General features: G+C 33.8%; 2 long non-coding RNA genes across 2 annotated transcripts in view; one reads left to right on the forward strand and one right to left on the reverse strand.

The window, feature by feature from the left end:
* LOC106119533 (uncharacterized) overlaps positions 1-5,510 on the forward strand; it is a 98,968-nt gene extending 93,458 nt beyond the window's left edge. Inside the window, exon 4 of the long non-coding RNA XR_001227964.1 lies at positions 5,439-5,510. This is a non-coding gene — a long non-coding RNA (uncharacterized LOC106119533). The remainder of the gene's footprint in view (positions 1-5,438) is intronic.
* Positions 5,511-13,240: 7,730 nt separating this feature from the next.
* On the reverse strand, positions 13,241-13,945 carry LOC106119534 (uncharacterized). Its single transcript, XR_001227965.1, has 3 exons — positions 13,898-13,945; positions 13,565-13,811; positions 13,241-13,278 (listed from the first exon to the last, which is right to left on the reverse strand). It is a non-coding gene; the product is annotated as an uncharacterized LOC106119534 (long non-coding RNA).
* Between the last annotated feature and the right edge of the window lie 2,854 nt (positions 13,946-16,799).

Genomic DNA, 16,799 nt, shown 5'->3' on the forward strand with positions numbered 1-16,799 from the left:
GATGTAGAACATAGTTTGGAAGAACATAGGCTACTAATTAAGTTTTCTTTTTAATTTCACGGTCGATAGTTATAATATAATGTTTTAAATAATAGATGTTTGTTTAGTCCGAAAGAAATATCACAGATTTCATTTAAACATGAATGTCGGTCATAAAAATATTTCTATAGACTATGTTTATGAAATTATATAAATTACTAGCGGACCCGACGGACGTTGTCCTGTCTACACGTCTTTAATTTGAAAATTTCATACTTTTTTTAATAAGATAAAATTTAAATTCGAATATTATTTAAAATTTGACACTGCGATGGTAGCGCCGTCTGTCGGATCCAATGTAAAACATTCCAAAATCAACAACTACTAATAAATTAAAAATTAATTAAAAAAACATTGTCCAGCGGACAAAATTGTGAATCTAAACCATTCTTAGATCCCCTTGAACACACACAAAAATTTTCATCAAAATCGGTCCAGTCGTTTGAGAGAAGTTCAGTGACATACACACTCACAAAAGAATTATATATATAAAAATTATATTAATAATACTTTCAGATATACATTTGTAAATAGTATTGCGTGTCGATAATACATCTCAATGTACGATAATATACGAATTATTAAATTCACGCACAATGCGGTTTGCGATTTGCAATTAGTGGTTTGAATTCAATGGTTGCGTCATTTGGTGTAATGTCACACACAACGCCATGTTGTTGATATGCGACAATTGTCAGAATAACCGCAAGACTTTTGTTAGCGAATGTACAAAGGGTCAGAGTACAGTAAAGCATTATAAATTAAGTCCTAATAGTTGTGTGTTGTGTAACTTTTTATACTTAACAAAACCAAAAAAAATATATAAATTACATAAATGCAACTTCAATTAATAATAATAATAATAAATTCAATTTTCAATTAATAATTTATGTAACAGTAATAATTGCCAATTACACTTTTTATCAAAAGAAGGTTTAAATATTTCCGTAAAACGAAATGTGACAGCTACATTACAAAAACAGATACTCGTAAGCGATATTTACTAAGCTAATGAGAGTAAGGTGTATGAAATAGGTTGTGAAGAACAAAGTAAATTTCTTTATTAGTCGATTTAAAAAAAAAGCATAAGCTATATTTATTGCTGTGAAATAAATTAAGGGTGAGTACACAATCATGAGCGATGGCTCACCGTGTGAAATAAAATAAGTGCTAACAATTACTATATGCGAAATAGGGTTGTCAATTTTGGTTAAATACAAACTTAATTTAAAAAAAAACTTTTATCAAAATCTTATACATTTGAATAAATATATGTATGGTAAATAATAAATGTTATTTTAAAGTATACTACGATTTTAATGACATTTCTGTATATGGATTTGCTGTCAATATTGAACTACTCACGCTGTTAACGATTCTAACTGTACTACATGATTCTTAATTTACGTTAAAAACAAATATTTAAATAATATTTTGATGTTAAGTGACAACCCTGTGGAGTGTCGAACAATTTTCCATGAAATTTGCATAATTGCAGCGATAACATGCGACAGGGCGCGCGCGTGGCGATCGCAACGCTCGCTCAATTAACGCAGCGATTAATGACTGCTACATCGCAAGTGTGTACGTACCTTTATATCGATCAATACAACTATTATTTTTAAAAACATAGATATGGAGATTACGCTCTAATATACTCAGTTATTTAAAGGTCTCCATGAAGTCCTTAGGGTCTTGTAAGAGAACTTTACTGAAAGTACTGTTAAACAAAACAAGAAAGGAATCATCAGCAGCAGCAGCTCACTACACGTTCCCCACTGCTTGGTTCGGAGCCCACCTTAAGTAAGGGGTGACTACCATAGTCTACCATGGCCCAGTGCGGATTAACTTTAGACATATCTTTGAATTTCTTTACAGATATGTACAGCTTGCATCACGATGTTTTCCTTCACCGTAAGAACTTGGGATAAATGGACATGGCGGGATTTGAACTAAGGAACTGCAGATTACAAGTCAAGAGCTTAAACCCTTGATCCACCGACGCCTTCGAGAAAGAAATCAATATGGAGTAATTAGGGTTGTCAACATGAGTAACGATCATATATACCCGATTCCAATGGCGCCTGGCACGCGCATGACATCGTGACATCTATCAATCAAACTGTCACAACAACTGCGACGTTTTATCACGCTGTTTTGTAGTGTAAATTAGTATGATGACTTTGCACTGCCTGCGTTGTATGTCGCGAGATCCTGAGTATTGGGAAATGTACTTGGGTAACCATACCAATTAAGACATATCTAAACTTTTTGCATTTATTCTTTATTCTGAAGACTGGAGACCGCTCCAGTCTCCAGTCTCTCGATTCTATTAGCACGATACTGGCAAACGCCCGATTCTTCGTCTTTTTCCATTCAACGGATCCATTCAGTCGGTAGATTAGGGGTTAAGCACTTGACTTGCCATCTGCGGATCCTGGGTTCGAATATCGCCATGGAGCAATGTTCCGATGTTCTGTTGAAGGAAAACATCGTGATGTAATCTGCACATATCAACTCACACTGAACCATGGATGACTATGGCCTAGTCACCCTTGAATTTGAGTAGGCTCCGAGCCTCAGCGGGGACGTATAGTGAGCTGATGATGATGATTGCGACTACACGGAAAAAATTATTAGTGTTTTAGATTAGAATAATGACCTTGTTTAATTAAGTACAGCATTTAATTGAGTCTTTGCTAGAAGTGGCTCAAATGGTCGGCCATTTTGATATCTTCCGGTTGGAAGCGTTGGCAATTTATAGTTCCCCTTTCCGGTGAACTCGATTGAAGCAAATGAAAAGGGAAAAAGGAACGAGCGCAAAACTCTTGCCTTCATTAGCGAGGTATGGATAACAAGGATATAGATATGTTAGATGGTGCACTACGATTTAACGTAATTTAATCCATTTCTTTGATTTAAATCATAAAAGTTTTTAGAACATTTGTTTTAAGTTATCACCTTTTATTAAATAACTAGCGGACCCGACAGACGTTGTCCTGTCTTTATTTAAAATTTGACACTGCGATGGTAGCGCCGTCTGTCGGATCCAATGTAAAACATTCCAAAATCAACAACTACTAATAAATTAAAAATTAATTAAAAAAACATTGTCCAGCGGACAAAATTGTGAATCTAAACCATTCCCAGATCCCCTTGAACACACACAAAAATTTTCATCAAAATCGGTCCAGTCGTTTGAGAGAAGTTTAGTGACATACACACTCACAAAAGAATTATATATATAAAGATATGTAAAATTTTGTTTATTTTCTATACGTGGTGCTTCAAAATATTGTAGCATAATATCTGAATAGCTATTGCTACTAAAATCTAGTCCTAGACAATCTATAACAGAATCTTTTTGCTTATAATCATTTTTAAATTATGTCTCATACATTTTTAGCTAACAAAATTTTATTGAACTCAAACATTGGAGTCTCTTCTAGCAATCTTGAGATTTGTGTTCATAGAACAAGTTGAATTTGTCGGCACTCAGGAATCATTCGAAAGAATAGTAACCTCGTTAAAAATTGTCCGAATCCATCGACAAATCATAGACTAAGCAATTCAAAAGTTGATAGTTTAAACTTTTAATTATGTTTGATGGTGTAAAAAAAACTTTATTAGTAACCGATGAGGTCTTCCAGATTATATCTTAATTTATGCCAAATTTCAGCGTGATCATACAGCCGCTCTGAAGATACCTTCTAACAAACATACGTTCAAACATTCGCATTTATAATTGACGTTTCGGTGTTACCATTGTAAAAAAAAAGTACTATATTCCTCTTGGACATTACCGAGTGTGACTTTATTCGTTTATGCAAGACTTGTTTCGAGATTCGCGATAGTAGATTGAATCGATTTGATGTTATCGATAAATAAATCGATTCCGTTTCGTTTCTGGGAATCGATCGAGTTGCCGAACGACCGCGCCTTGTCACGGTTATCTGGATTCGTGTTGACAGTTGCGAGAAATATTCCATTTAATAAGCGACATATTGCGATTTAAAGAAACTTTAAAACGATTTTTAATTGAATTTAGTTACTCGATTTATATTTAACGTGTTATATTTGTATGGAGTTTAACGGGCGTGAGAAAAATATGCAGGAGAAATTTAAACATTTCTGAACCGTCGTAGAGTTTATCGTTTTTTTATATGTATATTTTTGGTAGCTTTAATTAAATTAATTAAGTATTAGAAGATTTCTAAATAATTTGAAAATAGGTATAATTTTCGAGTATAATACGGAATATATTCCAGCCAATTCAATATTGACTCCTATAAACAATTGAGAAGTGAATAATTTACATGAAAAATGTCTTCTGTTTGCATAAATTAAAGAATTACGTATGTTTCCTCTTGTTCAAGGTCAAGTTTTTTGAGTGAGAACAATTAAAAATCATTACAAAATATAATTATAATGACATCATTCATATTAATATCGATGGGAATATTATAAAAAGGGTTTTCAATGCGTCCAAAACGGTTATTAATCCCACCGTTTAAATACGTATTACGAGTCACTATCAACGCACATGGCAACATCGCATACATCTGTCAGACGCGCCCGCCGCGATTTGAAAAAAGAATACCCCGCTTACAATACGTTCCGTTGATACACATTTGAAACGATGTCCAGTTTAAAATGAACTTTATATACAAACTCATCTCGAGTACCACGAGCTCTGGTTATATTGGCTTGTGTACGGCGCGTCGGCAGCGCCGCGGGCGGCAGATGACCGCAACATGATTTATGGCGGCTACATCTAGGGGTGTGATTGAAAAGTCATTACACGAACTTATACGACAATGGATGAATGGAATTTAAAAATGTCTGTAATTATCGGAACTTGTTTATATACGAAATAGAATGAATGTAAAAAACTTTACGTAATTCATAAGTAACTTTTAGTGTCGTTGCGGATCTTAATTTTAGTCCCATAATAGTAAAGTGAAATTTTCTTTGTTGTTATAATATAATGACGTAGTTCTTTAACTGAAAAACTACACCAAGATTAGTTAAATAAACTTTGTATAGTATTTCAGTTTTGAATAGCGCGGAAACCTATTGTTACTTGGCTTAGGAGTTTGCTACTTATAAGAGTTTTAATTAAAATTTTGAAGTGAATTCATTAGACAGTTCACTTAATTTATAATGCTTTTTGACAGCCCTAATTCAGACACATTTACATTCGTAAATGTGATCTGTGTAATTATGTGGCTTGTTTCAGCCACAGGCGGTTTGAGACCCTCGCTAGCTCGACGGCACCAAACGAACAGACTCCCGTGTTACGGCAACAAAAGACTACTCGCATGGCACCAAATGCCGTCACCAACTTTATTAACACTTAAATAATGCAACTAATTTGTTTTTAATTTAATTTGTTACAGATAAAATGGAACTATAACACTCTGGCTGTTTGGAGTAGTCTCAAACTCTGTCTGATTTAATGAAGAAGTAGGCAAGTAATTTTTAATTAATTTTATATGTCCATTTCGTCAATTCATTTTTGTAAATTACTCTTATTAAGTAGATTAAAATAACTCCCCCTAAAGAATATGAATATCGAAATGCATTACATTTCAAAGCGATTCAATTTATCTAAAGTCTAAATCTCATAAATCTTCTGATATAAACAAGAAGACATCGATTCTGAGACCCAATCGATAATTTAACCGGCACCATAAATGGCGGATCAATAAAGGAACCAATTTCATCCCACATTGTTTGTCAAAAATTCGATTACGTGGATGACAAAACGAGACTAAACCAGAAAAAAACAAAACACAATATGGGAACATAATGCGTGGATAGGAACGCATCCCTTGATTAAATGAGGATGTAACGGAACCTTTTTATACGTGTTCCGAACTTAAAATAAACGGTTTTTTTCTGGCGCTACGATTTGAAAAAAGGAACGTTCTTTTTTCCCGCGCACCGATGAACGAGGCGTGACATTCGAAATGCAGTGTTGTCAGCTCATAAAAACATGTAACGAAATACGGAATAGCATTATTGTAGTTATATTAATGCATCCGATGGTCCCTTTTGTCGTTGATGTCGTTATATTGAAATTTAATAGATTAATGACTTAGCAAAAAGTTACTGCATTAAAAAGAATTTGCTTATAGATGCTCATTTGTTTTGACATTTTGCGACCTTTAACGACATAAAGTTTTGAGGTTCTTTTTATTTTTTTGTCTGTAATATTAAAAAAACTAAAGTTCTTTGACGTTAAATAAATTGTTGCTTGTTTATCACCCCTTAAAGTAGGGTTATTTGAGTCGTACAGAGATGATTTACGCTGTGCCGGGGGCGGAGGGGCGCGAGGCGGGAGGCGTCGGTTCCGTTCAGGTGTCGCGCGCATCTGCTTACATTGTTAGCGAAGCATTGTTCCTGCCGGCTGCATATATAAACATATATAACATACCTTACATGTTACATTATTTACTTTATCTCTTAAATGTTCTCGTGCACAAGAGCTTAAAGATTTTTATACTTATACATAGCAAACCAATTAGTATAATAGTACAATTAAAATCGTTAGGATAGAGTAAGAAATGATCTCTGTCCATAGACATTTCCAACAAGAGAGAGAGAGAAAGAGAGCGAGAGAGAGAGAGAGATTGTGAAGAAATAAGGATATTTTCATTTCCTATCAGTCTTAAAATGTGGTCGCCACCTTTCGTAGTCCCGCGATACTATCAATTTAAAAATGCAACTGAAATAGTAATCTAGATCCATTATACTAAGTGTATCTACTCTAACCGCTGAGCTATAAGGTCTTAAGGATTTAAGTAATATAGTTTTAAAGTTAATGATAGCGTCGGCTGAGTACAAATTAGTATTAAGTCGTCTGCATCGCGGAGCGGGATCTAGACGATACTATCGAATTTATAGACCTGCTATTGACGTATATAAACTCATATGACTCCGCCTGTCACACCGAAACGAATTTACTACCCAATTTGTAAGTTCGCTTTAGAAAATAAAGTCGCTAAAGCAACTATTAGACATTATTAGTTACAATCTTTTGATGAAAATGGTGCGCTTTCTTTACCAAGTCAAATGTCAGATTGATTAGTAAGGGAACATAAACAAAAATAAAATTGACATTTTAGTAATGCTAGTATTGCTCCAGTACACCGGCACAGTGTCGGATTTTCTTTCTAACAGTACGAAGCATTGATTTGTTTTTAAGTATTGATTAAGTTTTACGTGTGATAAATGTAACCAATTAAAACCTTACGAATATATTTAAAGATCCATGACAATGAGATTTCCTACTCGTAGATTTATGAAGCGATTGCAGTTATAACATTTAGGAGTAATAATAGTAGAATTTACCTAAAAAAAGAGAGTTTGCTTTAATTTATTTTGTAAATAAATTACACTTCGGTGTAACAGTCTACTGTCTATCCAAAGCTTTTGTCTCCTACACATGTGAATGCACTCGAAGTATAAGCTTTATCACAATGTATTAGAGTTGCATTTCCAATTAATTCTTAATTACAAAGTAATTAGTACAGAAGATAATAGCCGGTGTTATATAAAAGGTAAATGACGTCGAATGTTAATGCCTTTCAATCTTTGATTTATAAGAGACAGGACCTGTCTGTCAAGCGCACAATACCTCAAAAAGAAGAATAAGCTCTATACTAACTCGCTTTTGTTGTATAAGTGTGTGGTTTTTGAGTCAGTGTGCGTTTATTATGATGTATCAATTTTACATGTCAACGTGATTATGAACATTTGTATTTTCATCCCTATCATCATGTTATTTACTTAAAAGCGAAAAGGAATAAAATTTACCCTTTGCCTAGTCCTTTTCTTTTTAGTCAAAACTGTCTTTCAAACAGTAGTGTCGTTAACACGAGGAATGTCTATTGCCCAATGCCTTTGTATCGATATTTTGTATCGATCCAATGTCTCGTGGATAATCGATTTGAAATTCATTAAGATACCATTTTATTACTATCAACAATAGTCTTTGTTAATATATTTTATTAAATAAAGACAGCATGAAGACAATTAAAAAAACTCAAACCAAAGCTATATTTTCGTCCTTCTCCCTAGCTCATAGAAGTGTTTAAATTATTTAAACAATTTTATTATCACTCAACTATTTTTTTCCCACATAACTTCTATAGTAGCGATGCAACAAATGAAAGACGAAATACAATCTATTTGTAGCTAGAACCAGCTATAACCCGCGACTTTACACATCTATGTCATATTTGAGTGAGATCTTTTAAGCCGTTACGGAGATACCTATTTCATCCAAACATTGAACTTTTCGCATTATAAATGCTTGGATGTAATATTACTAAAATAGTTAAGACGAAGTCCAACTTAGAAACTTTAAATTTTTCAAAATCGATCATTGTTAGCTGAAAACAATAATGTAAAAACCATCCATTAACAATAATTTATTGCTTTTGTTATTATTACAAAGGTAAAAACCTTTTCTCTCTGTTATCGAATTAAATTGCGCATCTAATTTCTTTAACAAAATGCTAAGACAAACTTTATGTTTGCATAGGTATTAGGCTGCAGGTCACAAGGGGGGTGAGAGTGGTGAGGTCGGAGGAGGAGGGGGGAGTGGGCGCGATCGATAGCGCCCCCTGGTGACCCCCCCAGCCGGGACCCGAGAGCACTAATATCACAAGCCGCAGATATACTGGAATTATCCCAGTGTTGTCAGATTTACGAACATAGAAGCTATAGATGGAAGTAAGTCCTATCTATCTCTAATCTTATATCTATCTAACTTTTAAAGGTAAGTAATATGAGATTATTTGACTGGATGTAGTTACAGATGTTTGTTGTCTCCAGAAGGGCTCAATGGATCCTTATTTAATTTTTAACAGAGATAGAATCCTACATTAAAGATTAAATACTTATTCTTGTCCAGATTCGATGAGATTCAAAAAGATTAGTTAAAAAAAAAAATTTAAAACCTTGTTCGAAAGTTCGAATTTTAAAAAGTGACATCTTAAAATTGGAACTCCCACCCCGCCCGCCGTGCGACAGCAGCGACCAACCAGCGATGTCGCCTTACCGCCCGCGACAACGGCGTCCAATAGCGCGCGTCGCCTGCGCCCAGTGACACCGGGTGACAGTCACATGCAGTGAGGTCAACGCCCGTCGACACGTGGTTGGTCTAACTAGGAAATATGTCTACGGCTTTCTTTAACTACGGTTTTTTTATACTGAGCTTTATAAACCAAGTACCTACTGTTTTTTTATATGTTTATTAAAAGTACATTATAATAATTAGTGCTAATATTAAAAAGCCAAATGTCTAGTTATTTACTAGTTAAATACAATTTTTCTATAATTTCGACTTTAAGATGTAGAACGCGAACTTTTACGATATGGTTATTGTTAATAATTTGTTTATTAATGTAAGAGAATGAACAAAGTCAAATAATTGCCGCCTTGATAGACAAAAAATGGTGAGTAGTTAGGTAAATGATAGAAAAGACAAATTTAATGTTTTTGTCCAAGTATTTCGCCTATATTATAAAACATCTTGAAAACATATATACAATTATGTTTAAACAACACTTACAAAATCTTGCAGTATTTAAGTATCCGCTTAGTTATTTTAAAATTAAATAAACACAAGACTTTTACTATAGTTTATTGACATAATAAAAGATCTCACGGTTCTCTTTGTTCGTTGACCGATTTCAAAATGATCAAATATACCAATCCAATTAGTTTCTAATAAGATATATAATGTCCTATATGAGCAATAGCAAATAATCATAACACGCTAAATATATTTATTACATAACAGGTCAAGTTATACTGGTTATAAAGTACGGAACCTGCCCTAAGGCTACCGGACGTGCCACAAGGCCCGCGGCATTTTGGTTGTGAATTTGCAGACCACGTTTCAATCTGTTTACTATAAAGTCTTATAATGTTATATTTAAAATTCTCCTGTCACAATGTTAGTTACAATACTCCTCAGAAGCTTCACCGATGTTTATGAATTTTTTTATTCGTATTCAATAGGTCTTAGAATCGGCTAATATCAAGTTTTTAATTCCACGCGGAGAGTCACGGGCAACAGATAGGATCTAAATATATATACGCTAAATATCTGTAGGAGAATTACGAGTTACATTTTTTTTATTTGCTTTACGACAATTATTAAATTATTATAGATATTGTTTAAATGTTTTGAATAAGATGGAACTACAATTAATAGCTTTTCTAAAACACAAAATTACGAAAAATCTCTTATCGAAGACATTCTAATAAAGTTGTAGCCCACGACTCCAGTCTTTCGGAATTAAAAACAAACTTAATATTGCCTATGTGTTCTTCCATACTATGTTTTACATCTATGTCAAATTTCAGCCGTTCTCGAGATACTTTCAAGCAAACATCCATCCATCTAAACATTCGCATTTATAATATTAGTAAGATAGTAGAGTGGATTTTTTTAATATTACTTTTTAAATTAAATTTATTTAACTATGGCAATACCGCATTACTCCTACCCTCTTTTGTATAACTGTCGTGAAGGCTAAGACAGTTTGTGACGGCGGCGCCGGCGCCATCTGGCGGAGATTGCTGCGCGCTGACTCAGCACTAGCACAATGCTGACGTCACGTATGACGATCACATTGCGATAACGCGTTTATTCAAAAAATTAAAGAGCTTTATTTGTTTTTTTTTGTTTACTGGTATAAAATTGTCATATTCATCTACAATTTACTTATTACTAATATTATAAATGCGAATGTTTATACAGATGGATGTTTGTTTGAAGGCATCTCCGGAATGGTTCGATGGATTTTGATGAAATTTGGCACATATGTGAAAAACAGTCTGGAAGAATATATAGGCATACTCATTACGACAGCTAGTTATTAAATAAGGTCATTACAAATCCTATTTGACTAATGGTCGCAATCCCAAAGTCATTAAACGTGGGTTTCACCAAAATCGCCGTTTAAAACCAATTTTTATCTCTGTTCTGTTAAAGATAGTGACAAGGACGACGATTATGTTCTACTAGATATCACTCGCGATTTTGTCCGCGCGGAATAGAAAAAAACTTATCGAGTAGCCTATGTCCTCTTCCAGACTATTTTCTACATCTCTGCCAAATTTCAGCGAGATCCCTTCAGCCGTTCTGGAGATATCTTTAAACAAATATCCATCCATCCATGTAAACGTTCGTATTTATAATATTAGTATGATACATTTTTGATCACAGAAACAAACGTTAAGTGATCTTTTATGTAGCCAGAATCTTGTTAATAACGAGAAGTCGTTGAAATTATATTTGTTAAGGGTCGATAGTCCTGAAAGTACTTAATCAATTTCTTGACTTCTAGGAGTCGTAGTTTAAAATGAATACAAGTTAAGCTTTTCTATTTCTCTCCTTGTCACATATTTAATTTGTGTCTATTGTATTTTTAGTTAAAATCGATAATAAACAACAAAAAACGTCCTCACATTATTCACACATTTCGCTTTAAAAAAACCGTATACCACAATGTGTTTAAAAAAAGGTATCTCGTTTTTGGGACCGTTTCGAAACGATGACATTGCCGTTTTTAACAAAATTCCAAAACGGAATTAAAATATAATCAATGCTTTATTTTTAATGCGATAAAATTCAAATTCGCCTAACATTTAGTTTGGTATACGCAAATAAAAAATGTCTTATAATCGCCATTTTAGTTTGACACGTCTTTAAAAAAAAGTTAATAAAGGATCGGTCGTCGAATTGATTTCTCGAGAGAAATGCGTTGCTTGATGTTAATTTTGCATGAAATGAGGAGTACAAGTTTTTGAGGACAAACTGTTTGATGACTCATTGTCCCCAACATTTTTCTAATTTAGAAGAAGTTTTTTTTTTCTAATTTAGAAGTAGGTTTTTATTTCTATAAATGTAATTTCCTTAAGGTTTTAACTTCTGACAGCAATTGTTTAGATTATAAAGACTACGGAAAGTAAGGAGGAAGGAGCCGAGCGGTTGGAAACTATTATAAAATAGTATAATATAAATGAAAATAATAAGCACGCACTGGCTGTTAGATGATTTATTTACAACTACAATTTTGAATAGCAAAAAGGAAGAAAAAATACACAATGTTCTAAATATAAAAATTAAAAGTAATAAGTATAAAGAGGTTCCGTATGTCTCGGCGACAGACTATATGCAAGCAAGTCATAAGTTTCGATTGGTATTTGTGGCGTGATTTTAACTTACGATAAATAGACAATATTTTAGAAAAAGAGAGTTAGTAGTAGAGAGAGAGAGTAGTAGTTTAATTTTTTTTAGCTTTTTTCTTAATGATACATTCTTACAGTTTTACAATGTTTTTATATCAGATTACAATGTTTGCCATCTTCATCTACAAATGACAAAGTTTTACATTTTAAAGCCATTACCAAATACTTAGTTAAAATCATCTTACTAAATACAAGAAGCGATGACTTTCAAAAACTTTTCACGCCCGTTGCGATGTCTACCTGCATCGTAAAGGGCGCGACTTTAGGCAAGCCGTCACTTAATCCACATCAAAGTGTAATAAAAGTGGTCGGTGCTTTGAGCGTGTCTTTGAGTCTGCTGACTCTCAGCTTCTAATAATCGTCATTACTGACCGCCTGATAATTACAATATGCAGGTGACAATGGATCCTTAGTGTCATCGTGTCATAAAAAATTGAGTGATTTTTGTACACTCACGCGTATTGATGAGAGCTTTTGTTTGATCGCCTTTTGTTGTCGCGTTAGCCGCCCTTTGCCTCGGATTTATTAGTTGCGTCCTTGTAACACAAGCTGATAATATTGGATAATACCTAAATTAAACAAGTACGTTATTAAATAGATTTCTTCAAAGTGTAGTACATTATGTTTTAAATTGGCAATAAGAAAAATAGAAAATCAATGAGTTCCCTTTTTTATTATTTGTTTTCTTTTAAAATCTTACTGAAAGTTAACACAATTAGCGATCGACGTGGGAAATAGAGAGTCGAAACTAGGTTTCGCTGTCTTATGGGACTCCAGTAATTTCAATTTGACGGTCAAGTTCTTTTTAATATCAGGCTTTATGATATTAAATACAGGCAAACCTGGATAAGGAAGATACAGCGAGCGTATCACCATCTGGCAACGTATTTGCGGTTCCTCTGGTATTGCTGATGTCCATGGGCGTCGTTGAACACCTCGGTGTTCCCGCTGCTCGTTTGCCCCCTTCTGTTGTAAAAAAAACATAACTGAGAGCCATTGTTCGTTCTGACAGACGACTTCTATGAGCAAGATATTTCTATAAGGATTGTGGAGTTAGCTTTGTAAGCGAGATGTATTTATCTAAACATCGCGGTATCTCGGGCTCTCGTTTATCCGGGTTTGTCTGACAGAATCATAAGTGTTTAACTGCACTAATACACGACTCTGGTGCATACATGTAAGCTTTTTTATTTGTGTGGTCAATCAAAGATAAACTGCACACCATCCTGCCATCTGTGGTGGGGTTATTAACCTTTACAAAACGAGCATCACAAGACAATCCAGCATTCCCACCCACGGACAACTCTAAATTAACCGTTTCGCGTCTGACGGACGTCCGTGTCAACTTGTCACGCTTGTCGAGCGGTTTAAAAGCTTCTCGCGACTTTCACCGGGGTGTTGGGTGACCGAACGTTTTATATGCGACTCTTTTTTTTTTCCTTTTTTCGTTTATTTTAATTCAGCAATCGTTAAACAACGTTGACTTTGGAGATCGTTTACTGTAAAATAAACGTTATTTTAGTGTCACTTACACTGTCTGAATAAAAAGTTGTATATTAAGAAAAATCTGGTTAAAAATACACACTTAAAGTAGATATGCTATGAGGGCTCTGTATACATACGAAGAATTTTTTCAATAATTTTTTTTTGTCAATCGCTCTTTGACCTGTAATTTTAACATTAACAAAAAATATTGTATTGTATTGCATTGAACGAATTAGAAAATAATATTAAAATTTTAAATATTTACCTCCTTTAAGATTGGAAGTGAACATAATTCTATTTCGTCCAAAAACCCTTCATAACCAACAATAAAATGTTGACGTGAACCTAAAACCGTCAACATCACTAATTATTCCATATAAAAATTGTGTTGTCCGAAGCCGCCTAGATGCCTACGGCTTATTAAAAAGTAAAAACACAAAGGCTGCGCCGGCGCCCGCGCCCCGCTGGCGAACTGCTTTTTAAACGCCCTCCCCCGCTGGCAACGCGCGGACATTAACTATATACAGGATGTTGAAAAAAGTTAGGAATTGTACAAAATCTATCTACATGTAATCCACAAACAACACGCATTCGAAATAAACAAGCAACTTTTATACAAAATGTAAACTGGTAATCTAAAGAAATACGAGTAAATTTAACATAACTTGCGATAATGAGCATTTTTTCTTTAGCTACAGTATGTAGTTACAGTTAGTTTTTTAGTTACGTTTTCTTTCATACTACAAAAAAATTCGGACGGTAAAAGTAATTTACATAAAAATGTCCATAATACTGAACAAAATTAGTGTTAAAATCTTTTGTAAAATGATAAATTAAAAAAAAAAACAAAAAAAAATTAAATAATTTATAATTATCTTAAAGTAACATCCTGTATAAAATATAATATATAAGTTATAATCTATAATCTCATATTTTGCCGGCACATTTGCCGTTTTTGTCTTTGATGAAGAAATACCATTGTCCGCTGGGGCATGGTGATTTGTTACGGGTGACACGCACCCTGGAGGTACCGGGTAATCGATTCACATTTTATTGGATACACTCATAAATCGATTATGCTCTTTGTGAACGCCGATGCTTGTAGTTTATAAAGCTCAATATGTAACAGCCTTCTTGAATGTCGCTGCTTAAAATAAGCAAATAAGGAATTGCTCGTTCAAATGATTGGTAGAGACGTAATGTGGTTAAAGATTGCAAAAAAAGCAAATTAATCTGAGACCAAAATTCCAACCTATTTAAAACTTATTTTCATTTTTGTTTTGTCAAAGATAATAACAGGGATGACGATATGTTTATGATTATGATGATTTTGATCTCAGAAACCTATGGTTAGAGGTTTACGTACAAGTAATATTTTAAATTAAAAAGGAATAGACTGGGAAACCAGGGGAATGATATTAAGAACATTTCAAACTTTTTGAAGCATAATTCTCAATCTAGGTTTCAATTTCTAGTTAAAATTTTACTTGATAATTACAGACTTTTATATCGTTACTAGTTTTGCCAGCGACTTTGTGGTGAAAAAAGAAATAAAAATAAGCCTTGTCTATCCAGGCTGTTTTACATCTATTTTAAATTTCAACGACGTACGTAAAGCCGTTTTTATGATACCCCGTAACAAACATCCATCAATCCAAATTTACGCATTTATAATATTTGTAAGATTTACATACCTTAATTGTTTTAAAATTACATATAGAGTTTAACTAAGCAATTTAAGGAATAATAATAACTTGGCTTAAAAGACATCCGGAAATTATGTGAAAAATAAAGCAGTTTGTGTCCCCGCCCTCTTGAAATTTGGCTGCGTACGAGCAAAGTTCCCACGATTAAGTAGGGTGACCATATTTTACGTTATTTTTTTCAAATTATTATTAATATACGTTAGAAACATTTAACATTTATTAGCAATAAAAAATAGATATGAATACTACAATTTCAAAGATTATCAAAAATATAATTCAATTATAAAAATACTAGAGATTAGGGAATATAAAGGTACAGTACACAATTCGAGCAACGTAACGACAGCAAAAAAATTAATAATTTTTAATATCTGACGACTTGTAAATATTAAATGCAACTTAACCGTTTAGATCGGTAACTTTTGTCAACCTTCAGATATCAGATAGTAATTATACTGAAGACAAAGAAAAAAAAACGAATAACTTTCGACAATGATAACGTAGTCATAGAATATCTTTATATCAGTCTTTTCCGTAAAAAATTCATGCTAACTTCACTTATTTTAATGCAAGCAGTCTTTCATTTAAACAAACTCATGGTGTGCCTAGCAGGGAGCAAGTATAACGCGATGGGCGTCGCTGCTCCACTCGCTCGGTTATTGAGCGTCTCATGCGCCGCTGCTGCGCCGTTTGTTAATTAAACGTCTCTGATGTTAAGGAACTGTCCACCCGACGAGATTAAAAAAATATTATGGTGAATCATCTGTAACAAAAAAAATAGTGTAAGTATAGGATGTCCTTGAAATCCAATTTTAGTGTAAATTTTAACGATACCAATTTATTAGGACATAAAGGGTACCAAAAGACTTCTTAATCTATAGATTTGAACCTAGATCACAGATTATAAAGCCTTGTAATCAGCTTCCAATTTTTTGTATTTAGAAGCTCGAAACTACAATAGTATGTAATACTATATCATCTAATTTTAAGTGTTATCGGCTGTCACTTTGACGTGGCGCATACGTCCTATGCCAGAAGCGTCCGATCACGTTATGAATGAGTCAGATTCTAATTTCAAATCGATGCCGGTCGCGCCATCGACAACGACACCGGAAGCTCGTCATCGTTCAGATCGGACCATAAACAAGCGGCCAGCGGTTCGGATAACGAATTTTAAATATGGAACACTTACCGTCGGACGTAAAACATTTATGCGTCTAATACGTCGTTATCAAGTGCGGTTATATTTGGATGACTTGTCCTGTGGTACAGATTTTTTATTATAAAGTCGCTGGA

Source organism: Papilio xuthus, unplaced genomic scaffold, assembly GCF_000836235.2.
Source record: "Papilio xuthus unplaced genomic scaffold, Pxut_1.1 DF827461.1, whole genome shotgun sequence".
Lineage (NCBI taxonomy): Eukaryota > Metazoa > Arthropoda > Insecta > Lepidoptera > Papilionidae > Papilio > Papilio xuthus.